The sequence below is a fragment of the Amphiura filiformis genome, chromosome 11 (genome assembly GCF_039555335.1).
Source record: "Amphiura filiformis chromosome 11, Afil_fr2py, whole genome shotgun sequence".
NCBI classification, from domain to species: Eukaryota; Metazoa; Echinodermata; class Ophiuroidea; order Amphilepidida; family Amphiuridae; genus Amphiura; species Amphiura filiformis.
In genome coordinates, this window is record NC_092638.1 from 37,669,860 (window position 1) to 37,697,472 (window position 27,613).

Sequence of the window (27,613 nt, forward strand, 5' to 3'; positions counted from 1 at the left end):
AGAGGGGAAATGGAATAAAAGCAGTTTACTGTAACTTAGGCTACACTACCATTGAAGAATAGGCTACTACAGAATTTGGTGGAAAGGGTCCTATAGCTTTCCCATTATTGTTAACTAGCGGGATGAGAAAGGGTCTTGACTACAGGTAGGGTTTGAGGGATGTGGTCGTGTATGGTTTGGTGTGATGATGTGTTATCCATTCCTCTTTTCTGAATTAAGATACTGCAAAATATGTCCACTGTGCATGCATGCATGATATGTGATGCGATGAAGCAACCACCCTATATGATAAATATTACACGGCTTCACTGGCCGGGCCAGCGAAATACCCGTACCTACCGGTATCCGACCTACTGCTTAGCACGAGAGGGGAGTGGGGTTTGAATCCTGACAAAAACAAACAACTTCTTTGTTCATCTTCTCTTTATCTTTCTTCCTTCCTTAGTTCTTTCCTTTCCATTTCCAAAAAAAAAAAAGTCCAATTTGTCTATTAATTCCTCTAAAAAAGTCCCATTTTTCAAATACCACCTCTACTCAAATAATTCTTGCCTGGAATAGATATTAGACCAACACTACATGTAGGCTATGCACAGGGGGGGGGGTGCTGGCGATGCACCTCCCCCCAAATTTGGAAAAGTATACAAAAAGCAAGCGAGCAAAAAAAATTAGGTGTTTTACGCTTTTTTGGACAAAAAAGGTCCAAATTTTGTCCACTTTTCACAAAATCGCCCCGGAAAAAGGTCCACTTTTTCAAAATCAGCACCCCCCCAAATGAAATCCTGTGTACGGGCCTGGCTATGCATCTTCATTTTTCCCTGTTTAATACAAGGCAAATTAGCAATTGATTTACAAAACAAACAAATCAATGAAATATATACACTGGCCATCTGGTCATAAACTAATTGACCCATAAACTAGAAAACAAATGAGCTAGAAAATATCCCAATCAAATAATTTTCATTCCCAATCATAACTCATTATGCACCAAACCAAATAATTGATTTAACTCTATCCACACGTAGTCGACTGCAGACGACAAGTTCCAAATTTTCTTTAAAAATTCAAAAATTTCTGCATTGTACATTTTCATGACCATATTTGGAATCAGCATGAAAAATGCATGAAAATGAGTACAAACAAGCCTAGTATTGGTTCAGTGGTTCTTTAGCTCTTGATATTTTGAGAACATATTTCAAAACTTTTTATGTTGAAGCCTAAGGCAAGCACGCAGAGTATTAAAACTCCATCTATATATACACAAACACTCAATATACACAAACATCTCAACCATGCCGAGCTAATCAATATTAATAATCTCTTTTGATAATTTTAATTTTCATTGATTTATTACGCCATCCATGCAGCGTTTGTATTAAATGGACGCTGGGCGGTCCGAATCATGGGTGATTTACACACGTAAGTCCCATGTGTGTTGTAGTGACCTGTTAGTGACCGTCAGTCACACCACGGCAGATCGCTGCATTAAACAAAATCGTTAACTGCTCATCTTCAGCTAATCAAGGTCCAGGTGAGAGCAAGATCAAGAGTGTAATAAGGTCACATACACTATGATGGCCAGTTATATCATTCACACATGGCAAATGAATGCTAAAGCTTACAAAAACAGACTGCAAAAGTTATTTTCCACCCCTGTATATCCTAAACAATGACAGATAGATATTTCATAATTAGCCAATAGCTGCATCTTTAGCTCAGATCAGATATAAGTCCTCATTTGTTAAAATCTGTTAAGAAATGAAGACACAATGATCCAAAATCCCAAGGAAGATGCAAATTTAAAAAGGGTGAACATACCACGTTCTGGTCTGTATTTTGAACCTTTTGAGTTTTGATGAAAGTTGCAAGTCCTCACAAAATCTTCTCCAAATTCTCTCTGTTTTGTCAAAACCTTGTATCTAATTTTTCACTAACTCTTAAATAAACTACAGATTTCAACGTTCATAACATTTTAAAATAGCAAAAAATTATCACTGCTAAAATATCCCCACTGTATAGTACAATGACTATAGCATGACAGGTGAATACGTATTTGTAGCACTTAGGGTGGGATGAAAATTGCTTTAGATCCTACTCCCGGAACCTACTAAGGGATTTTCTTGCCAAGCGTGTATGATGAAAAGTGACATATAGCGATTACTTATGAGAGCCGTGTACCTCAGCTCTTTGTTTACTATCTTTTGTTCCAAAATATATGGTGCATTTATCTTGAAAAGATGTCCTAAAGAGATAGACTAAAAAAAAATGGCTAAGACAAATTTAGACTTCATTAGTTGGCAAAATAACTGAGAAAATAACAAAGAATGGTTGCTTAAATTGCCTGATATCTCTGCTTGCTTTAAGGCAGGTTGGAGGCCAAGCAGTTTTTGCACTCAAATATTGAGACAAATAAAGCTGCCACGCAAGCAGAATGGTATGGGTTCTTTGAAGGAGATCCCAAGGCTTGATATAAGGGGTTCATTTCTGCCCTATGCGCATGACTTTTCAGGAAGAAAAATGCTGGAAAACGATAGAAAACAAAAGAATTCCTCTTCTAAAAAATTTGAACACCAAGTGAAGGAGCAATCCAGACAATAAATTTTTGAAACTTTCCTCTCATTTATTAAATTCATGTCTTTCATAGGGGTGAATGCCGATGGAATTCAACTAGAATAGCGAAATGCACCCAAATTTCATTCAGGCAAATTGTTGCAAGAAAGCAAAAATCACGCAATTTAAACTAGGAATATGTCTGAGGCTCTTTGATCTGTATAAACATGGTAAAAACACTTAGCGAAATCTGCCTTCAGCATTTTCATCCAACTAATTTAATCCTGCCAAATTTGACTAAATATTCTGCACCTCCTAATTAAGGCTTTAATTGCAGCAAACAATGCTTTGTCCAGTACTCAGTGACTCATTTTGAGTTTTAGCACGATTCTTCCCAGTATTTCATATATCAAAAATTACCTCAAGCAGTATTTGATTATTCATTGCTACATCTGAGAGTCTGAACTCAGGCTCTACTATCATTTACTTCGTCCATTTCATTTTTTTCCACAAAGTGAAATAAAGATGGACTTGCAAAGGTTCCCTTAAAATTTGATTCTGCTTTTATTTTGCATTAATTGTATTTATTTTTTCTTTCTTGTTTTAGATTGTTGTTGCATAACCCCATGGGCACTACTGTTTTCTTACAGTGCCCCTGATTGGTTAATTAAATGAAAGAATAATCTGAGTAACCAATGAAAATAGAACTTTTAGATTTCTTACCAATTTTAAGCTTAAATAGTTAGTGCCCCCAGAGCAGTTCTTCTGGGCAGGGGTAGCATTAAGGCCCGAAAGTCGGGGGTTGTTTTCCCGTGTTTTTCACTCCCGAGCTTGCAGAAAATCCAAATACATGGGGTGAAAATTAAATCTTGGGGGTGAAAAATATTTTGCAGTGTAGTCAGGGGAAGGAGTAAGGTCCAAAAGTAGAGGGTCAGAGTTCACCCCAGAGCTTGCACATATTCCCAATATAGAGGGTGAAAAATTAATATTTTTTAAATTTAGGGGGTCATTCACCCCCGATCGGGGGTTAACGCTACCCCTGCTTCTGGGGTTGACCAAACCTGCCTGGTTATTAAATTAATCAGTAACAGGGTTATCTCTGAATTTGAAATGGTGCTAATTGATGAAATAACATTAAACCATCAATTAGGCCAAAAAAAAAATTGTTTGTTTGTCCACGTCCGACCGACCGTGTACCCTGGTCCCGACTGTGTCTTTTTTTTTTTTTTGAATTTTTTTTTTGGCATCGATGGGACACCGTATAAAACAGTGGTTAGTATAAATTTAAAGAAAGAAAATGTAAAGAAAATGAACAGTATAACATGCAGAACCATCTCAAGAGTTAAACCAGTAAAGTGCTGTGTGTTTTGACTTATTTACCAGTCTTCAAATTGTCAGTTTCAAGTGCAATATCTAACTGTTTCATAAGCCTCTATGGACAAACAAACAATTTTTTTTTGGCCTTAGTACCTGTCAAATTCAGAGATAGCCTTGTCACTGATTAATTTGATAACCAGGCAGGTTTGGTTGTCCTGGCTGTTTTTACCACATCTCCTATTGGCTTACTACATGATATAGCCCTCTTTGTAACCAATCAAAATAGCTCTTAGATGCCAATAATTTGGGGTTATTAGCATTAAGATATACAAACATTACCAATTTTAATGTTATAAATAAATGAATTATAAAAAATATCACTGCTATCAATGAAAGCATAAAACACACAACCACTAATAATTGCCGTTAGTTAAGCTGTGATATTCTTAACTTGGGATGACAGGTATGATTGTGTCGGATGGAAGACATAGCCTCGGGATACTACACGGATATGTAGGACAGACCACAGTGTATTTATTATGACATTTGGTCACTATCAGTTTGGACTTTTGTTTGCTCAGAATCTGAAAGCTAAAGGCAATGCTTTTAAAAACCATTTGTTCCATTTCTTGTTTAGTTACTCTTAAATAGGAAGCCCCGCCAAAGAAGTTCTTCTGGGGTGAACCAAACCTGCCTGGTTATCAAATTAATCAGTGACAATGTTATCTCTGAATTTGCTTATTGATGCAATAACATTAAAACATCAAATGACACCTGTCAAATTCAGAGATACACTTGTCACTGATTAATTTGATAACCAGGCAGGTTTGGTTCACCCCAGAAGAACTGCTCTGACAGGGCTTCCTCTTTAAGACGCCTCTGATGCTCAATTTCTACATTCAACATTTAACAGCCATCAAAGTACTGACAACAGCCCATTAATCTGAAGGGTCATTAGTCTGAAAGGGTTAAAGTTTGGGTTTAGAGCATTTTAGGTTAGGTTTAGGAGTAAGGTTTTGGGTACGTTTAGGGATAGTGTTATAGGCTAGAGTTTAGTAGGGTCAGAGTTAGGATCACAGTCAGGGCTGTTGTTTAGGGTTAGCATAAAGTTCAAGGTTAAAATTGGTTGATCCCTAAAGTTTATTGAATAAACTGCAAATGATACAGAAAGCTAGTTCAAATTCTTTGTTTGAAGTTAATCCATAAAACATGCAGGATCTCCATACAGTAGTTTCCTGATTCAAGAATGTCTTCATCCAAGATTCAGTCACCCATCTGTGAATACTCTCCTCATACTGTAGGCTATATTCACTGGGAGGTTTTCAGACTCATTAAGTCAGCGGAATGTCTGATGCACTTTTAAAATGTATAAATAGCTGCATATATTCATATCGTGTTATGATAAAAGTTTCCTAACTTAAGTATTCATCCGGTGCCACCTACCGTACGTTGCTACATGCAAATGAAATAGAAGATACAAAATATGGAATACAAAATCTAATGTTGTAGCGATATAGATAGCATGTTAGGAGCATGTTCTATTTGGCATTCTATATGACAGTCTCATGCCAAAATGTTTACCTATCTCCCTCTTCCAATGGGCTATTCCAATTGAAATTGACACACCCCCTTTGAAAGACATGGCCTTAATCTTGCACACAGGGAGTACGAATTCCAAATGTAGTTGCCTGAATGGGTGACTCCATTTGAAATCAACAAAACAAGGGGGGCATGTCGCCAGACCTAATTTTATGATAGGCCTTTCAATGATACATGCATCCCATTAAAAATTGGTCAGATTTAGAAATTTTGAAAATATCTGGTTATGATACCCATTATAATATCAAATCAGTCCTACACCCTTCACATCCGGGTGTACACATGCGGGACAAGATAATTTCAAAACATACCCTAAACTAGCCCTACTATATATAGGGCCTTTTAACCACACTACCGTAGAATTCCGTCTAGAAGCATATATGCCTCTAAACGAGGGTTTTTTTTAACGAAAGATATGAAAGGCCAATACCCTTCTCAAAAACATTGCAATAGATTGGTCTTACAAATATACATGTTCCTCCAGCCGCCTTTATCAGTAATATAGTTGTCAAACTCCAAATAACGCTTTTTGTTGAGAGTGTCTGCCTCTTGTCTCTTGTGTCAAAAAAACCTCGTTTAGAGGCATAATATTATATGCTTGTAGACGGAATTTTACGGTATATCTGAGAACCGCTAAAATCCACTAACCGGGGAATAGCACTCACTGGGTTTAGCAGTTCTCTGGATATAGCCAGGTTTTAAGATACAGCATGGTTTTGGATCACCACAGTCAAAAGGCCCTATACTAGTAGGGCTACCCTAAACAGGATTACCCTTTTGAGCAAAAACCACCCTAGGAATTTGAATGAGGTTTTGTAACAAATTTTACTACCTAAACAACAGGTACCCCTAAGCAGAGGATTTTATCTGAAAGATTACCTACAGGGTTTTGATATTTAATGCACCCCTTATTTCTGGTCATCCATTTGTCGGTATGAAACTTGAGTGCCCCCACCCCGGTCCAGTACTGATGTGACATGCCCTCCCTAGCACTAACCAATTTGCACGCTCTTGGGGCTATGAGCTATGAATGCTCCGTTCCCTATTCGAGGGCGTTGCAATCCAAGCAACTAAGTCAGATCTATTCCCCCTTCTGGCCTTTCAATTCACGAAGTCCAGTCACTGCTAAAACTCAATAATTCAGTTTAATGATTGATCACATTGACCCTCAATGCAAGTCTCTCATCTATTTAGGTACTAGTACACTAAATTAACTAAAATTACAATATTGATGCAAGCCTATCATGTATCACACAGACATAGCTACTCTTCTTTTAATTCCAGAATAAATTTTACATAAGAGGATGGTGATATCTCTGATGTTCAGTGCTCCGGATCAACGCTAATTATTTTAATCAAATACAACACAAAAGGGCAATCGCCCTAAAACAAATTAAATTGCAATCAATAGACACTCAAGCAGTATCAAGTTTATCCATTTACATGTAGAACTAGCCTCTTTTGCAAACTGTGACGCAACTCAAATAGCGCAGGCAAAGAGAACCTTTTACTGTTGGGCAATACAGGTATCAGAATCCTAGACTACTTTGCAGCCCCTTTTTGATAAACAATACATCCCAGCTATGCCCTTGCATTAAATGCAACACATCCCCAATCATATATACTGCGCCAAAAAACTATCCTTACACTTGGAAAAATAATCACAATTTCAAAACTGAACCATATTGGGGTAAATTTGTTTTTTTATTAGATGTACTATCTAATCCGACACATTATGACACCCCATTGAATCCAATGTGACTTCAAGAAGCAAAGTTACAAGCATTTGATTAGACAAAGGTCCTGTTTTAAAAGTGACAAACTGGCCAATTTAAAACTCCACAGACTAGACATCTGGAAAAATTCTGGTTTGAGAGTGGTGAATGGCTAATGTATGCGTGCCTTTAATTTAAAACAAAAGGAACAAAAGAAAACTGAAACAAAAGAACTGACAAATAAAATGAAAGTTATGAAAAGTACAGAGAAGTAAAAACTGAAAAAAAATGCTCTAAATAAAGCTTCATTGAAGAAACTGTGTTGTCTCTTTGTTGCGCCTTGTATAGGCCAGTTTGTCACTTTTAAAACTGGACTTTCGTCTATTCAATTGCTTGTAACTTTACTTCTTGAGATCACATTGGATTCAATGTGGTGTCATAATGTGCAGAATTAGATCGTGCATCTTTTTATTCATATATGGTTCAGTTTTGAAATTGTGATTATTTTTCCAAGTGTAAGGATACTTTCTTGGCGCAGTATATATAAAACTTTTTAGGCATATATTTAGGCAATAACAGCATAACACTAGCAGCAATTTCTTCAAGTCAGCCCGGTAGGTGTAAATGTCCTTTAAAACTGATAAATTCAGGAACACATTATTGCTGTGTAAGTTTGTTTGGTCCTTTATTCACTTGTGCTGGCTCACTCACTCCCCCCCCCCCCCCTCACTCACCCTCTCATTAATTTATGCATTTAACTACTAATGCATTTATTTATTCATGTATTTTTGCATGAATTTATCAGTTTTGTGCATATCAATAGCCCGTTAATGCTAAATAAATAATGAGAAAGAAAGATTGCTATTTACACAAACCAATTCAAAATTGGAAATTTCCATGTCATTTGATGAAGCAATATTTTTATCCCGGGATTTTCATCTATAATGTATTTGAAATAATATGCCTAGTTTACAGTCTCTGTACTCATTCAAATATTACACACTTTTGTAAATATAAATACATCTCTTGTGGGAGTTAAAACTGATGAGCTTTTTATATGCAAAATAAAACAGATAGTTTGAATTGTGCAAAACTTGCTCACAACCAGACCTCAAATTAAGCAGAATCGCACCGCGAAATGGGAAATAACATTGATGTCCCACTATTCCACTCCCAAACAGTGGCATAGCCAAGGGGGCAAAAGGGACCAGGTGCCCCATGTGAGAATCCCCCCCCCCCCCGAACATCCTGGTATTTAAAATTTGTAAGACTTTTTGTACTTTTTAGCACAATTTTGCCCCCTTGAAACTTGCATTTACCCCCTCCTCCCCTTGTCCCCTCTGAAAACATCCTGGCTACACCACTGCTCCCAAAAGGACTTTACCCTTACTGGATGACAAGCTTGTTGATTCTTATATCATTTGAAACTAAAACACATTATGGTTTACACTCAACTTTAAGCATGTTCAACATAAACAACCCCATGGCTCAATAGCTCTCAAACATCTTATTGATGTTGAGCTGACATCAACCTAATTCTGTGTTCACAACATCTCTGTACACTTTCTTCCTCACTCCCATAGGTGATGTGTTAAGTCAATCAACTGATGCATCCATGTTACTACACTGCAAAGGCAGTGTTGCTATACCTGCATGCCCCACACCAACCTTATTGTGGGCTACCTGTTATCATGGAATTCATTAGTCCAAAAACATCACTTAAAAGTTATAAACTCAAACCCTACACTTCACCCTAACCTATTTTTAAAACTTCGACCAACTTTGAGAATTTTCACTACAAATGGATGGAAAGTGTACAATTTTGCAAAAAATCATAAAAACCCTGATTTTTATCCAAGTTTCAACCATTCTACATTGTTATCCCACTCCCAAAATGGCTTAATACCAGGACTTTACCCTTCCTTAATGACAAGCTTGTTGATTCTTATATCATTTGAAAACTAAAACACATTATGGTTATTACACTCAACTCAAGCATGTTCAACATAAACAACCCCGTGGCTCAATAGCTCTCATACATCTTATTGATATTGAGTTGACATCAACCTAATTCTGTGTTCACAACATCTCTGTACACTTCCTTCCTCACTCCCATAGGTGATGTGTTAAGTCAATCAACTGATGCATCCATGTTACTACACTGCAAAGGCAGTGTTGCTATACCTACCCAATACCAACCTTATTTTGGGCTACCTGTTAGAAACCTGTTACAGGTCGATGATCCAAAGCGTCATTAGTTAGAAAACCCAATAACTTAGTTACAAACCCTAACCCTAAACTTCACCTAACCTATAACCTAAGTCTAATACTAGGCCTAAATATAACCCTAAGCCAAAAACAACCATAACTCTAATCCTATAGCCTAATCCTATGCTTAACACTAACCCCAATGCTAACCCTAACCTTATCCCTAACCCTTATCTAACATTAAAATGCCCTAAACCCTAACTTTAACCATTTTCAGCAAAATTTTCAACACTTTTAAAGTAGCATATAACTTAGATAGATTATGTTTCTGGCAACCTTTGAAAATATTACTAAACTGTTTTGTGTCTTCTAGAAATTTTGAAAAAGAGGCAGAAAAATTGCTCAGGAGCTGGTATAGAGAATATTTGATGCATAAAACCTTGATAAGCAGTCTTACATTTTTGAGATGCATGTTCTTTGGACAAGAAAATCAGCAAAGTAACACGTCCAACAACAAAAATATTTCGTCTCAAGCAGGCGCCATTTCCTACACTTTTTCTGCGTCAGATTATGACGGGTTTTGGCAACATGGATAGAGAGTGATAGTAAGGAAACTTGTGTTGGAGGCATGTATAAGACCATCCCATGCTGGTAACATAAGATGGCAGAGGAAGTAGTGAGACAAGAAAGAGTGTGTTCATAGCTTGCTTCTTTAGATGTTCAAATCATCTCATGGTGAGCGAGATGTTATAAAACACTTGATTTTTTTGCAGGTACATAATTTCACAAAACACACATGATCCAGCAAACAAACTGAAAACATTTTAAAATATTTTCTGTTTATTTTTTTTGCATAACAGGTATAAAAAACATTTTTAATAACATATCAAAAACATTTATTTACCGGTGTTGACAAAATATATTGCAAAAAAAGATTGCCAAAAAATATTTTACAATAACATTTTTCTACAACATTTTTCCACAACATTTTATTGTAGTGTTTTTCATTTTAGAAACGCTTCCTGGCCTTTAAATAACTGGACAAATGTTTTGACCAACAACCAAAACACCAAACATTTGCCTCACTGATATAAAAAAACTGTGTAAAAAACATTTCTACCCAACACTGTGCCCAAAACATGATCTGTGCTAAAAGGTATACATTAAAATTGATAAAAGACAACTTTGCCACTTCAGCGGCGAAAAAAAAACCCCAATTGCCACCAAAGGCAGCTAAAAAAATTCTGCCTGAACTTTACTCACTAGCCCCCCCCCAAATGATATCTAATTGTGCATCCCTAACATTTTAAAAACATTTTTTTTTTTTTTTGGGGGGCTTCAAATTTTATAGCAGAAATTGAGCAGATCTAAAACCTCTTCCTTGTCATCAAAAAACTTCTTCCTTGTAATGATTACGCAACAGAAAAATGTACATCTGTGAAAATAACACCACTGCAAAAATAAGTTTTTGTTTTCCACTGTGACAGTTGAGCTAGGAGATGATGCTGTGATGTTTACCGCTGTTAGACTCTTAAGCAGTCTTTTATTGATATCTTTTTACGGTGTCACTGCCCGGCGTGTTTATCTGAGCATGCAATTGATCTTGTAGTAAGGGACGGTGAAGGTATTTCATAGTAGGTTGCTGTTACGGGCATGCGAGGTCAGTGCGCGCAAACGAGCATACCTGAGGGTTTGATTGTGTTGCAGATATACTGGTAATGATTGTGCATCAGAAAAGTGTGCTATATGTTTCTCAATTGTAACATTACGGCAATAGAACTGTAAGATGCTGCCATACAGGTCAAATGTTGAGAATATTTATTTATTTTTTAATTCAGAAAGGTTGCTTGTGTGTGGAAGGGTTTCTTTTGTGGGAGTGTTGGTGAAGGGCTATGCATGTTTTTGTTAGAGACAGAGACAAAGTAAGAGAGACAGAGATGAAAAAGAGAGACAGAAAAAAGAGACAGACAGCATGACAGAGAAACAGAAAGATCCAATATCTTAACCCTAACACCCAACCCTGCCTTTTGCTATCGGAAGTTAAAGCCTTAGACCCCCCCGCCCCGCATGTTAGTGCTCATGCAGGCATATCATAAAATGGATTAGAAACTTTAGTTTTATAAAGCGCAGTAAAAGTAAAACTCATTTTACCCATGCTGAGAAAAGAGATGATTCCATTGGTCCAGGTCGGGCAGTTGTTGTTATTGTTGGCAGGGACCATGAACCAATGGGAGTCGCCGTCTCGTGATGACGTTGGGGCGCTATCATATTTTGATTATCATTGTTGATTAGCAATCAAACAAGCAACATCGGGAAAATTTTCCCACCCACCACTCCCTTTATATATAAGGGTATGTTGTGGTGAAAAATATTTAATATTATATCAATAGAGTTTTGGTAAACCCGTGCAAGGAAGAAAAAAGTCTTGAAGGTAATAAATAGTTAAATGAAAAGATATATGTAACTTTATGGAAAAGTTAGTAAGATTGCATACAAAACAGTTATAGAAAGACAAAACAAAATTAATAGAGTGATGAATTGTCAATTATGTTTTATTAGCATGATATCGTTAAAATTGTCCTCAATTGTTTTGAAGCATAGGAGCACATGTGAGAAGGAAATCGTTTACAGTAAGAGTTATTTGCAAGATAATAGTTAAATATATTATATCCAATAGGAGTACCTTAGAGGGAGAAGCTTCCACAGATCTACAAGCAAAATGGAAATATAGTTGGGTTTATATCTTAATTAATAAGCTTATTTAATTATAATTTAATTATCTGTATTTGAGGTATTTGAGAGAAAGCTTTCATAGATCTTCAAAGATAATGATATCTTCAAAGATAAAAGGTGTCGCAATATAATAAGGTTAAAATTGTGCAAATGTATGTTGCTTTATTTCTTTACTATCTCCATAGTTAATTGGAGACTTGGATTTTGAGATATTCTTTTCTTGAATTACAATGATATATATGCACATTATACGAGTATTTCACAGTAATCCTTTATCCATTGTAACTTCCAGGTCACATACACGCCTGGTAGGAATCCAGGGATAGTCACCCTCTGAGCTCTTGAATTGTATGCACCAGTAGTTTATATACCTTTTGTGGGTCTCAGCCATGATATTATATGTTATTGTTAATCAATGGTTCTTGAGTCTTACACTCGGGAATTCAAGTCCTAGGGAAGTCGCCTGGATGGGACAGGTTTTGATTTTGTTTTGAAAATTATTGTTAATCAATGGTTCTTGAGTCTTACACTCGGGAATTCAAGTCCTAGGGAAGTCTCCTGGATGGGACAGGTTTTGATTTTATTTTGAAAAGCTAACTCCTACAGTCAGCGTCGCTGTAGCAGTGGACCCGATAGTGACGTCGAGGTCAATGGTTCAAATTGGAACACTTTACTACGGTCGTACGCTGTTGTAAAGGGAAACCAGATGGCGGCCGTCGTGATCCAGTTGTTTCAATAGCTTTCAATTATGGTTTCTCTAGATGAGAATATATTTTGTTTGTACCGGCCGGTATATAAATGGGTTTCGGCTGAGATCAGAGGTAATTGGTGTTGATTCGGAAACAAATTCCAAGTGCATAATAAATGGCGACTTGTTTGATTGCCATCATGATTAGCAAAACAATCGTGTCATTGTCCTTTTTCGTTTTCTCTGTCTAAGGGTAACTGGACATTTAAGCCTAATTACATTTAAATCTGCTACCTTTTGAATTTCATGAAGCAATTTTCATCCCTCCATATATTGAGGAATTGTGATCAGGGCAAGGAATATCTTGCTGAAATTTAATTAATTCAGGCAATTCAAAAAGTCACTAAATTTTCTACTGCTACTATACTATAATGAATTTTTGAGACAAATACTAATAACTCGGCCAAACAAATGAGTATTTAACTCACTTAGCCTACAGCTAAAACAACTCTGTCTGAAGTTTTTAGCAGTCCAGAGAATTCTAATACTAAGGTAACAGTCCAGGAATATTTAGCAGATCCTGGCTGGGATGGTTATTATATATGTAGGCTTACTAGGATACTGCATCAGAGAGAGAGAGTGTCTATATAAACAGAGTTCCAGAATGATGCTACATGGTTTGTAAGGTGTCTTGGCCAAAATGATCATTGACTTTCTTTGAAACACATTAATCTTATGTAATTTGCGCTAATTAAATATATTTTTTTAAAACAAAATTCATGTTTTTTTTTTAATTATTGCACTCTCATAATTAACACAAAGTTAATCTTAATTTGATTAATTCATCCACTGGCTCAGGACCGTAGCAAGGTTGAAAAATGTAGGGTAGCTATCATAAATGTGGAGTGGCCAAAATACAAATATATGCCCAAATTGAAATAAAGATATAAAGAAAAACATAACAAATTTCTCAAAAAGTGGGGGCGACCATGGCATCCCCGGCCGCCCCGCTTGCTACGGCCCTGCACTGGCTCCTTCAGTTATGCTTTTAAAATCGTTCTCAGACACTCTATCCAGACAGCATTATCAAAAGTTTTTCACCTGTACCAGGGCCTCCACCTTAACTTGCAATATTCAAATCTCATCTTGGGCCTGTAAATAATAGACACACTGCTTAGCCTTACTTGAGCCTACTTCAACCATATAAATGTGTACAAGAAATTGGAGCAAAATAGCTGCTGTCTAAGTGACTAAGAGAGCTGTATGTCAGTGCAGCCATAGTGCAGCTAAGAAATCATTTAAAGCCAACTACAGTACTCTCTTTACATATAGGAACAGTTTTAAATGTTGGACATTTAAAAACAGCAGACTTCAGATCAAAATAGTCTCTTTATTAATTAAACACTTTAATCATTTTTTTGTCTACCCAGTTAATACAGGTATAAGGTATAACATGTTCACAGCAAGGTGTCAAAATGTGGGGCGCCCAAAGAGAAGCTGCAAAAAGATGCAAAAAAGATCCCAACAGTGCAAAAAGTGCAAAAAAGTGGAACGCCAAAAGGCGCACCCGCTTGCTATGCACCTGAGGTATAAGGAACATGTGTTTGAACTGAACATTATAGGCCTTTGGAACCAGTATGAATGATAGGGCACAATACAGACAGTAATACATGCTTCAATGGCACGATGGGCCAGGTTCAAACCCTGACAGCGCCATTGCAGTGATGTGCACACATAGGCAACTCATGGCTAAAAATTAGGAAGTTGTGGAGCATGTATGAGTTTTTGTACCCACCACATATTCTAGGAAGGTTCAAACATGCTAGGGGTTAAAGAACTGTGTCCTGATAGATGAGTATGCTAGATCCTAGTGTCTGCCTCATACTGCTGAAGGTTGAGGCATGTTGCCTATGGGGGTCGACAATAAGTGAGGGGTGCGTTAGCGAGCTCAACAATAGCGCAAATAGCGCCAAGCATACACAAAAGGAAGCTTGTAGGTAAGCAGTAACAAGTTCAGAGGTCCGTGTATGCGCAGATGAGCGATGTCAGAACACTGTACCGACGTCAGCTGAATTCATATACGCTTAGAGAGAACAGGCATGGAACATTCCAATCTATGTGTTTATTAATCTATGGTCTGCCTATATGGTCTAAGGGGATGTGATCATACCATAGAGCAGCTATTCCTAACTCAGATATAGTTTGTTTTAGTAAACATTGATCAGTATTAAATAGGTAACCCAATGACAATCTATTATGCTGTTTGCACCAATGCATAAAACACCAGCAGAATATAAAGCAGCAGTAATGACTCTTCTGGTATTAGTTGATATGGATTCAAAAGAGGATGGATGAAGATGAAGTCAAAAAAGACAGAGACAGACAAAGAATGTGATGAAGGAGAGGACAAGGACAAAGATGAAGGAGATGACAAAGAAGAAAATGATGAAGACAAGAAACAATGCAAAGAAGTCAAAGAGGAAGAAGACAAAGAGGAAAAAGATAAACAAGAGGAAGAAGACAAAAAAGAGGAGGAAGACAAAAAAGAGGAAGAAAAGTAGAGGAAGAAGAGGAAGAAGATGAAGAAGAGGAAGAAGAGGAAGAAGAGGAAGAAGACAAAGAAGAGGAAGAAGAATAAGAAGACAAAGAAGAGGAAGAAGACAAAGAAGAGGAAGAAGACAAAGAAGAAGAATAAGCGAAAAGAGGAAGAAGACAGAAGAAGAAGACAAAGAAGAGGAAGAAGACAAAGAAGGCGAAAAGGAAGATGAAGACCAAGAAGACAAAGAAAAAGACAAAGAAGAAGAAATGTTGAAAGATTGTGCTAAAGTTTGTTCGGCTTACAAAAAATGTATATATGGCGGAAATTATTCAGCTTTTGTTACTGCGCACATCAATAAAGTCCAAACTTGCGCTGGCGTAAATTCACATAAGCGTGCGCTAGTCACGCATATGCAACGCACAACTAGCGTAAGCACTGCGCCTAACAGCGTGTATGCCATTCTATATCAATACACAGTGTTATGAGTCTTATTTTTCCCACCTTATATAAACCGAACAAACTTTAACTATAGGACATTCTTTTTTTCTTAATTGCAACATCAGGTTTTTGAAATTCAAGTCAAATGAGGGTTTTTTCCTTTTTTTGACGAAAGAGACAAAAGGTAGACACCCTCCACAAAAGCATTACAATGGATTTGTCTTACAATAATACATGTTTGTACAATCACCTGTATCAGTAATATAGTTACTCAAAATCCAAATAATGTTTTTTGTAGAGTGTATCTGCCTTTCGACTCTGTCGTCAAAAAATCCCTCATTTAGTGGCATGCTTGTAGATGGAATTCTACAGTATACTTTTACAAGTGAAATTGGCAAAAACTGCATTTCTAACTAATTATGAGGAAAAATTTTTTGGAAAGGAGTCTAAGCTAGAATTACATGATTCGTAATTAAGGTAGCTCATCATGAGGACAATATAACAACAATCATTTTTCAGTCAATCATTCCCACCAAAGTCTGAATATCAAAATCCCATCCCCATCCCTTTAACTGATCGAATAATACTAAAAGAATCATTCCTTATTCTTCTCACATCCCCTATACTTGTCTTACACTACAATAATAGCCAAGTCTGCATAAGAGTCTATCTAATCGACTCTAGTCTCTACCACAGTCATGTGGAAACATAAACCAAACCTATGTGTATTCAGTGAGTCTACGGCTGAGTCTAGCATTGCTTACCTGATGCTGGTCTATTGCTGAATAATGAGGCCCTGCGGGGAGACATTACACTAGTGAAGATGCACTTGGAATATGCATTGATTGTCTACGCACTTCTGTTTCAATGCAAATTTTCAATGATACAGCCGAAATTCAAATCAGGCTGAGCTACCTTAGAAGACAGTTTTATACAGCAGATATAATCCATACTTGATTTGGAAAAGATGCTACTCTTGGATGGGTTTTTTTTCTACTTTTTCAGAAAGTCTTTAGAATTATTGCCCTTTTAATCTTACAACCCAAAAGATGATGGCCTAGTTTCGTTAGGGAGTAACAGGATTTTAAACAAAATTTCCTCTGCTCGGAAAAATCAATGTTATTTTGACCTACTTCAGTTTCATTACAGGGAGGGAGGGAGGGGGTCAGTTCGGGGTGGGGGGGGGGGGATGTCAGCTATGAAATATGAAACTAGTTACATTTATAGCGTGTCATCGAATATTTGGGCTGCTCCTTTTAAACCAAGTTAATACTGTAAACGTTGTTATTTTTGTGAATTTGTGAATTTCACAAGTGGACATGCAGACGTGAAAATAACATGTGAAAATAACATGCGAAACTACAGGTTTTATATACCGTTACTTTACACACATAAATTCCACAAAATAAACAAAAGTTTCAAAATGTTTCAAAATACATACAACTCTAAAATTGAAGGGTTTCTTTCTCCTCCCTTTCTCTCTTCCCTCAATCATTTCCCTCACTCTCCCTCCACCCCAGTGGCATAGGCAGGGGGAAAGGTGGAAAATGTCCCCTGTAAGAAGTCTTCCCCTCTTGTTCCCCCTGAGGGATGCTGGACGCCCTGATATCAAAGATTTGTATGCCTTTTTGCACTTTTTAGCTCATTCTTGACAATTTTCATCAAATTTCCCCCTCATCCCCCCTCCCTAAAAAGTTCTAGCTATGAGTGACTGTTCTACCCTGTCTCTGCCTCTCTCAAATTAAAAACAAGGCCTAAATACATAGTAATGAACCTGTTACAATTTTCATCAAATTCCCCCCCTCCCTAAAAAGTTCTAGCTATGAGTGACTGTTCTACCCTGTCTCTGCCTCTCTCAAATTAAATACAAGGCCTAAATACATAATAATGAACCTGTAATAGGAGCATACATAGAATACACTTTCAAAATCAAGACACTGCTTTACGTTAACACATACAGAATTTTGCACATATCAGTTTCTGGCACAAAACCCATTTCCTGCTCTGCATATCTCAAGTACATTTCGGTATACATATTAATTGGCAGAAAAAGCTCAACATGATCATCTTCCACCAGTAAAACTATCTATATACCAACCTGCAGGCATGAAATCTTGCTCTGGGTATGCTCACACAAACACAACATCTCAAGATTTCATTAACTTGGTCTGATATTGATATGCTGAACTACGAGGGGGTATCCAAAAGTTTTGACATCACCCAGAAGTGAAGGAGCTATATCGATGACATTTTTGTCAGTGTAATTACTGGTCCTTATGTACATTATGGTCCAAAAATGGTCTCATAAGTATGATTACTTTCTTTACAGGTAGCGCTAGATGGGCAGTAGGAGCATAACCTGGAAGATGGTGAAAATTGAGGCACAAACCGTGATTAAGTTCCTGCATTTGAAGAGTTAGGCCTACAATGCTCAGAAAATCTATAATAAAATGAATCTATGGTGATGATTGCCCATTATATGGCACTGTTGCTTTTTGAAAAAGGAATTTCCAAACTGGCCACATGTCCGCCAAGAAATGGACGTCCATCACTTATGGATGATGCGGCCACAGTTAAGAAACTCAAGAAAAGTGGAGGATCTTATCATGAAAAGGTTATGCGCCTACTGCCCATCTAGCGCTACCTGTAAAGAAAGTAATCATAGAGCGTGTTTCTACAGAGCCAAATACCGCTTTGGAAACGGTATGGAACCGTTAATCACTCCTGTGGAAACAGCCTCCAACGCCTTTTTGCAACGCCTTTTCATCGCCAACGGAAACCTCGTTGGAGTAGGTTTTTGCCGTTGACGAAGCGGGTAGATTTTCTGTGGAAACAGACCGAAGCGGTAACTTGCCGATTATTGAGCAAAATCAAACAAAATGGCTGTTAATCAACATGTTAATTGGACAGACGACATGACAAAAACGTTAATAACAGCCTGGGCAACATAACAAGTCCAAACTGTTATGTAAAGCCAGAAAAACAGAAAAACTCACGAATTCGGGTTTGCTCACGGAAATTTGTAAATGCTACAAAATAGTGAAAAACTGTGTAAAATGTAAAACTTTCCTCTTGATTTGCAAAATATAACAAAAAAAGTGATTATTTAGCAATAATCAACCATTAAACAATCCATTCTAGCATTAATTCTAGGCCTACGATGCAATATTCTGGCCATACTACCGTACAAAATACACTTTTAAAACATGTTTGTCATTCAGATTAAGCGGTATGAACACGCCAGCGTCAAAAACCTGTCTGTGGAAACAGCAGGTTAAACGGTAAGATAACGGTAAGATAGCGTTATCCATTTAGCGGTAACTTAGCGGTGCGCCTGTAGAAACACGCTCATACTTATGAGACCATTTTTGGACCATAATGTACATAAGGACCAGTGATTACACTGACAAAATTTCACTGATATAGCTCTTTCACTTCTGGGTGATGTCAAAAACTTTTGGATACCCCTCATATGTGGGGGTTAAACAGAGGTCTGTGAATTTCTGATAAGAGATTTCTTACTAAGACTAAGGTGGCGCAACTTGGTGTAATTATTGGTGTGATCTACTGAAACTGCATCAAATCTTAAAACTTGCACAATCTTATAAAGGTATATGTGATCATATGGATACCAACTTCCATCTACAATTGTGTTCTAACCCCCCTCCCATTATTTGCTTTAATATATAGGAAACATTGTGTGATCCTAAAATGAATGAGATGGGTCATGTTACAAACAAGATGCCGAATTTGTACAAGAAATTAGGTGCTGTCTCTTGTTTTAATCCCTTGCATATAAAATTGGATGTCATTTGATACTTTCTACCAAAAGGTCTAATTTCCAGTAGCGCTGTCATTAACCTGCATTCAACAATCGCATCTCAACATTTGACCTGAACGTTATGGGGATGAGATTGTGTACCCAATAAATTCAAAGGTTATTCAGTGAATGTACAAACACATTGGGGTTCAAGAACTTTGTCCTGATAAATGAGCATGTATGAGATCCTAGTGTGAGCTAGTTCATAAACATGGAGCAGTCTACACAGGAGAGAGAAATTTGGATTAATTCACATCATTATGCACTAAACGGAGTGTAACACGATATACCGCACTGCATGGTAAATTATGTAAACCACTATATGATTAAGTTCTGTGGGTGGGAGGGGGATGGGGAGGGGGAGGGGGAGGGGGAGGTTTTTGATATTGGATTGGGTAGGGATGTGTAAAATATACCTGCAAAATATACCAATTCAACAGACAAGAGACCCAAAAAATAAATGATAATAATTTTTCGGTTATTTCTGTTCAAAATTATGGTACATATCAGGAAAATTTGTGAACATTTTGCTACAAAACAATACGGAATCTGCGCTTCTTCCAAATTTTGTGAAATTTTTGAAAACACATGCCAGTTTACTAAAAATTGTGATCCAAAGTTATACCAAAGAGCCTGCAATGCAAATACCCTGCCAATGCCCACCCTTACACTATGAACCCTGGGCTCTCAGCACAAAAATTACACATTTCATGACATGCATTTACGCGATGCGGTTGCTCATTAATTTGCACTATTACTGCATGAAATTTATGCAGTGTAGACAGTCACTACACTACTCCACATAGAAAATCCACATTAATGCAAATTCAGTATTCCATGTGAACACCCCAATATCTACCCTTAATGAGCAGGGAAGGGGAATTATACCTGAAACACAATGGTTTTGTGTATCATTTACAAGTGTATTGGCTGTAAATGATACCTTGAGTTTTGTTTAGAGAAAAGCACAATATGGGATTTTTTTTCAATAGTGACAAATGCACTGCAAATTTGGAAATGGCTGATGGCAATTTGTTCTTACATAGGCCACATCTTTACATAATTTCTGTTACATCTCTTACACAGCTATTAGAATACACATGCGTACACCCCTGCACAAAAATGCATGCATAGTCTCAAACACATAGAATACACAAACACACCCACCCCTACACATTTTCACCAATAAACATGAACCCTACGTTGCAGGCCTTTCGTAAAGAGCAGGGGATCAGCCCGGGCCTGTTGTCTGTCACACTCAGCATTGAGGTCAACTTGCGCTGCCCTTTGACGCTTGGCAGCATATCGACCCGTGGCACGCTTTGAGGAATCTGAGTATTCAGAAAGCGTGGATAAATGCCGTTTATTATTATTTTATTATTATTATTACGTAGTTAATAGCTTAACAGTGGACCTCTACACACTGACATTTCACTATTGAAAGCGTGGACTTTTGTGGCAAGATATGATATTTAACAGCCAAACCGTGGACTCAGTATTACACTTACGATGGGGGACCTACAGTGTACACAATGTACCCCCTAAGCATCATTACAGAGTGTAGCACCTGTCACTCTCTTAAAACCCTGGACGTCCACGGTTACTGTGGGTCTGCACTCTGAGTAAAATGTCATAAATGGGCCATGTTTGTTGTTGAAAACAAACACACATTCACATTTTCACCTAAAACCAAACCACACAGGGTATTGTACTATTGTGTAAGCGTACCCACACACACCCCCACACACAAGAACATTGCAATTTTTTCTTCCCATTTTCAAATTAAATGAGAAATACTTCAAACACTTAACTGCACCAAGGTGTCTATTATGACAACCACAAAAATATATTTGGTAATTTTATGCTATACTACTAGATCATATAAGAATCCTCAAAACCATTAATGAACTAGACAAAATTAAATACTGCTGAATTCAACTCAGATGCTTCATTATACTATAGTGCAGACTAGCCCTTGAGACAGCTTGCATTGGGCTCACCTATTTAAAGTTCACACTCCCCCTGTGGAAGATATGTGGAAATAACTTTTACACATGGAGTATATATGAATTTCAAATGGAATTAGCCAATTAAAGAAACTCTATTTGAAACTCACACTCCCTCTGTGGAAGATTCAATCTTTCTCATAGGGTGTTTTGAATTCAAATGGAGCCACCCAATATGTTAATCCATTTGAAATTCATACTCCCCATGGAAGACTTAAACGATATCTTCCACAGGGGAAGGATGGATATCAAATAGAACAGCCCATTGTCATCAATAATTCAAACTCTATTCCAACCAGGGACATCATACTTATACTTTGAATAATGATGACAATAATATATCTACGATGTTACAATAACACACTTCATTTGAGCAAGTTTCTAGTTTCCTTCTTGACTGCTTTTAATGAAGTTTATTTTCATTCAAAAACTACATTTTGTGTTAATGTGGCTCCATTAGTTGAAGTGGCTTTTTATTCAAATTTCATATTTCTACCAACTACATTGTACCTGATCCAGGATTCTGGATATTTGATTAAACAATCTTATCAATCTGGCAACACTTGGTTAACATCAAATTATTTTGCCATTTTACATTTTGTGCCTTATTTTTAAGTTCAATTGATTGCTACACAAAAATTATTTAAACACATAGTACAGTAGTTAGGTAGGAGAGAGGCAGGGCCGTTACTACCATTAGGCCAGGTAAGGCGGTCGCCTAGGGCGGCAAACACAGAGGGGCACAAAAAAGGGGGTTTGAAAAAAGAAAAAACAGGAATGGAGAAAGAAAAAATGAGGGCGGATGAAAAGAAAAAATGGGAGGAAAAATAGGTAAAAACTGACGAGTTTTTCAAGGGGTAAACCCCTTTACACTTTTTGGTGTGCTTTGGTGGGGTGGCTGGGAGAGGCTTTGCCTAGGGCGGCAAAATCCCTAGGAACGGCCCTGGAGAGAGGGATAACCAGGGGAGCAGAGTGCCAAAATAGGCTGATTTTGCATACTTTTTTCAGAAATGCCAGGGGGCCAAAGCCAAACCCTGGACACACTATACACATACTGACTATAAACTGCAAAAGAGATCGAGCTGTGTGAGCTTATTCAAATTGTCTAACAGGCCAACAAAACAAACTCACACTATAATTTAACCTACTTGTTACACTCTAATAATAAAGGTTCTAAAAAGGTTCTAAAGTTGTCCTCTCAGGAAAACCCTTAGAGGTTCTCTAAAGAACCAAAAATGGTTCCAAAACCATTGAAAATGCCCACAAAATGTGATACAGAACCGTTTTTAAAGAACATTTTTAGAGGTTCAAGAGGGGATGGTTCTCCTGAGAGGACAAAAAAGATTCTAACTAGAACCTTTATTTCTTAGAGTGTATACCTTCATATATTTAAACAAACCTCTTACTACATTAAACCCCTCATTCTAGATTTCTGTAATGAACCATGTAACAATTAACCTGATCAATTAACCGATTACTTAATTATCAAAACCAATTTGTCAGGAAGTGCTTTGTACCAAAATTGATACAGTCCCAACATTTTAATAGTACAAGTGGTTTCGCTCAGATCATCAATGGTCCAGATAATCGAATCAATCATGTAACCATTCAGTCAGATCAGGGAAGTGCTTGAGCAAAACTGAAACAGTAGCCATTTCAATAACATAAGTGGTTTTGCTCAGATTATCATTGGTCCAGATCAGCGTTCGAAATTTTGGTTGTCCGGTTGCCCAGGACAACTAAAAAAGTCGCCGGACAACCAAAAATACTGATTCGGTTGTCCGCCGGACAACCATAAATCTAGCCAAAAGTCACATTTGTAGGCCTACGGACAACCAAAAACTTAGACGGACAACCAGAAATTGTAATCTGGTTGTCCGTGGGACAACCATTTATTTTTCCTAAATTCGAACACTGGTCCAGATGACTTAATCAAGCAGGAAGCAGGTTACCATTTACTGAGATCATAGACAACCATTAGAGAATAAAGGTATTGTTTTTAGCCACTGGAGTGCATCAATCGTCTCATATAACACGGGTGACATCTTTATTTTAAGTAAAAAAACGAGGCAAAACCGAGTTGTTTTAAGCCAGAAATAATGATGTCGCCTGTGTTATATGAGACGATAGATGCATGACAGAGGCTAAAAACAATACATTTATTCTCATTCTTAAACACTTCAATTCAAATAAAATTATAAGTCTAATTAAACCCTACATTACAAGGAATTACATATATAGGGCTTAAAATCGACATAATCTTACTATAAATAGGCTAATGTTGTATGTGTGTGTGTGTGTATGTGTGTGGTTTATGTAAAAGGCTCCGTCAGTTTCGATCAAAATGTTGCCAAATTCATACGGGAGATCGATGAATATACGGGAAATTGCCTGGACTTTATTTGGTTGAAATCGGTCAAGCATTGGCTGCAAAAACAGTGAAAATATGGGTAAAAACAGGGTTTTTGTTATGAAAAACTGCAGCTGGTAGGCAGCGCGTCAGCGCCGTGTGCGTAATGCGCACTACGCCAATGCGCGCGTAAACGGCGCAGAGCCACGCGACTTGCGAGCCAGAGACCAGTGGACATCTTACTCTAAATAAGGGAATGTTGTATCTATCTATCTATGTATCTATCTATGTATCTATCTATGTGTATAAAGGCTCCGTCAGTTTCGATCCAAATGTCACCAAATTCATACGGGAGATCGAGGAATATACCGAGATGGTAATGTACTTTATTTCGTTGAAAACGGTAAAGAATTGGCCTCAAAATCAGTGAAAATGTGGTCCATTGCTATCCAAGGTAAACAAAAAAAGGAGCCAGTTACTAAGCTAGCCCTGCGCGTCGCACGGGTGTATCTAATGCCAAGCCGCTCGCAGCGATACCGCGCGGGTAACGCAGCACTATGCCACGGCACGAGTAAACGACGCAGAGTCATGTAATGAAGGATATTACGGGTGAACGACCGTAGCGTGTAATAAATACGGGAAAAAGATGTGTGTTAAAAAGCACAAACAGCATGAAGAGGTAGGCCTACTATAAATAAAAAAAAGAAAACAAAATGAGGACAAACAGGCTGTACGAGTATGTGGGTTTTAGTTAGTCACAAAATGAAACCGGGAATAAAATGGGCTAAAGAAGGAAAGAAAGAAACTCTTCAGGAAATGTAAGGACAAAAAAGCCATAATAAGATCAGGAAATTTAAATAAAAAGTTATTACACTGAGGACAGAATTAAATAAATAACATGAAAACGGGAAATCACAAGCTAGGCAGCAATGTAGAAGGAACTAAAAAGAAAGAAAGAAGTTAAAATGGAAACGTAGGCTTAAGGAGGGTCAGGTTCAGATAAATAAAATTTACCTTTTCAATGATTCTACCTGTTCAGTAATTTCTCCTGTTTTAGTGAACGCTCCCATTTACTCACCTAGCGGGGACCCGCACGTAGCGCGGGTGTCCCGCTAGTTAGTATAAATGTCCCTTTAAAGGTGATGGTGATGATTATTTCATCAATGCAGAATAAAATGTACTTTGTATTACTAAGTTGTTTCAATTTTCAAACAAGCCTCTGAGGTCTAATTTCTTGAAGCTTGGCTATAGTGCTCAGGCTTCCTAAGCCAGTAGGTTAGCCCTACCATTATTTTGATTAATTTTATTGATTTATCTTTATAAGTGCACCAAAGTAAAATTGGTATATAGGACTAATTGGGCTTATAAGCCTGATGGCTTAGGAAGCCTGACCACTAACCATGCTTCAAGAAACCGGCCCTTTAAGTCCTCTACAATCCTCTTCAGCACAGATAAGGCTAACTAGGGCATCATTTTAATCGGTAATTAACGTGCCAAGTCAGGGAGCATCATTTTACCTTGTAAACACCAACAATGCTAGCATCATTTAGCAATGTACACACAACTAATGAACCATGAAAATGTGCCCTAAAAACTTGAAAGTCAATTTCCTCATCTTTCACTTTGACGTCGTACATTCTCATCCGTCAGCAGCACATAGTTTCTTCAACACAAACATATACTGCGCGCAAAAAGTATCTGTACGCTTAAAAAAAGCAATATCTTAATGACACTAAACCTAACTTACTAAATAGAGAAGTTAATAGATGGATAATTTTGTTTAGTATCTTTAAGATACTGCTTTTGCTTTAAGGGTACGGTATGGATACTTTTTGTGGGCAGTATATTTGTACACATGCAATAATTACCTTTGAATGTTGAATGCGTTAGGTACAAAAACTCATACCCACAACCTTTGAACCATGGATGTTGTATGGATGTTGTTGGACTATGTCATAGGATATGAGGAATTTTTGACTCGTAATGATTTTACCACCTGAATATCATTACTTTTAACATGACACAGATGCAGAATAGGTTATCCAAGGGTTAGATTAAAAAAGTTTAGAAGTGAAAGTATGTGCCTGTCCATAGAGCCCTTTTTAGAGTCAAATATACCCAATGACCCATTTTTTGAAAGTCATACCCGATGACCCCCCTTTTTTAGGTACGACTACCCAATGACCCCCTTTTTTCTGCAATTGTATTATCAAAATGCCACAAAATAATGTGGAAACTTTCATATTTTCTTATTTCAGCAAATTTGTACTGTAAATTTGGAAAATTTGGAACAAAAAATAGAATTTTGCTATATTTTTTTCCATATGTCCTACCCAATGACTCCCCCTCTTTTATAAAACAATGTTTTGTACCGATAGGCCCCTACTTTGCGACGTCGGTAGGTACACTTCTAAAGTTGAGTGCCCCCGGCCCAAATCTTGAAAATCTGGAGCTTCATATTTATCAATATCTGTCATTTTCTTCTTTTTGCATTATTATATTCATATGAAAAACACCTTTAAATGAAAATTTTATTGATTTATAAAAGCATACTAGGGAAGATTTTTGGGATCACTAATAGTAACTTTAATCTTTATGAAAATTTCATGTTGAAAAATACACAATATTTAAACTTCCTGAACCTGTCGTCTTCAGTAGACAGCAGGGAGGTTCCCTTACGAATTTGCAAATAACCTTGTAGAACATGATCAGGTATATTGAACCAGAATCCCAGGCAATGTGTATAAACTTGCAGATATTTTTAGAATATTATCAATAACCCAATTTTATTTTCCCGGGTGTTTGAAATTTCATGAGACATGTTTCTGAGGTAAACATATGGTTGCATCAAGAGCTGTATTTTGTTTAACTCAAGAATTGTGTTCAATCTTATGAAAATAATAATGAGAATTTGGAATATTTTTCCATATAATCATTGCTATTAATATTCTAAAATGATAATTTCTCTGATTTTTGATAAATAGTCATTTAATTAGTCATGCACGTAAATGACTAATTAAATCATGATAAATCGCGAAGTCATAAATTTGTCATGAAATTTCTTATTCTTTACAAATTGAATATTATAAGTCATGAAAATATGTTGAAATGATGCAAATTAATGTGAAATGATATTTCTGTTCTTTTAGCATAATAAATACATAATTTCAGCATTACTTTCCTTGAATAAAAAATTATATCTTGTATAACTAACTTTGGTTAGTCGAAAATTAGTCAACTTAGACCTTTTTTGATTAACTTAAGTTTAACAGTGTAGGGCTGTCTCTAGATCACTCGCCTAGCTTAAGGTTATTAATAATTTTAAACTGTTGTGATTTGGTAGTTCACAGCATCTTACGAAAGGCAGTAAGCTTTGGCAAAAACTGCATTACTCAATTCATAGCGAAGCGTGTAGAAGAATTAAAATATCACAGATATACTTTTATAGGTGCTGCGGTTCTTGAGTTACGTTGTAAAGAGGGCTGAAACAACAACACTTTTGTAAAACGTACATAACTCATTAACAACAATAAATTAAGCAAGTTTGCAAAGTATACGATTTGTAGAATGAACTTTTGCAAAACACCAAGGTGTTAATTTTCAATAATATAATTGATCTAGATAATGAAAATCGAATTTTAGGTTGCTTCGAC

At 37.0% G+C, this 27,613-nt stretch overlaps 1 protein-coding gene across 1 annotated transcript in view; it reads right to left on the minus strand.

Annotated features, from left to right (window-relative positions):
* LOC140163662 (uncharacterized) overlaps window positions 1–27,613 on the minus strand; it is a 384,359-nt gene that overhangs the window by 212,420 nt on the left and 144,326 nt on the right. The gene's annotated exons all lie outside the window — the stretch shown is intronic.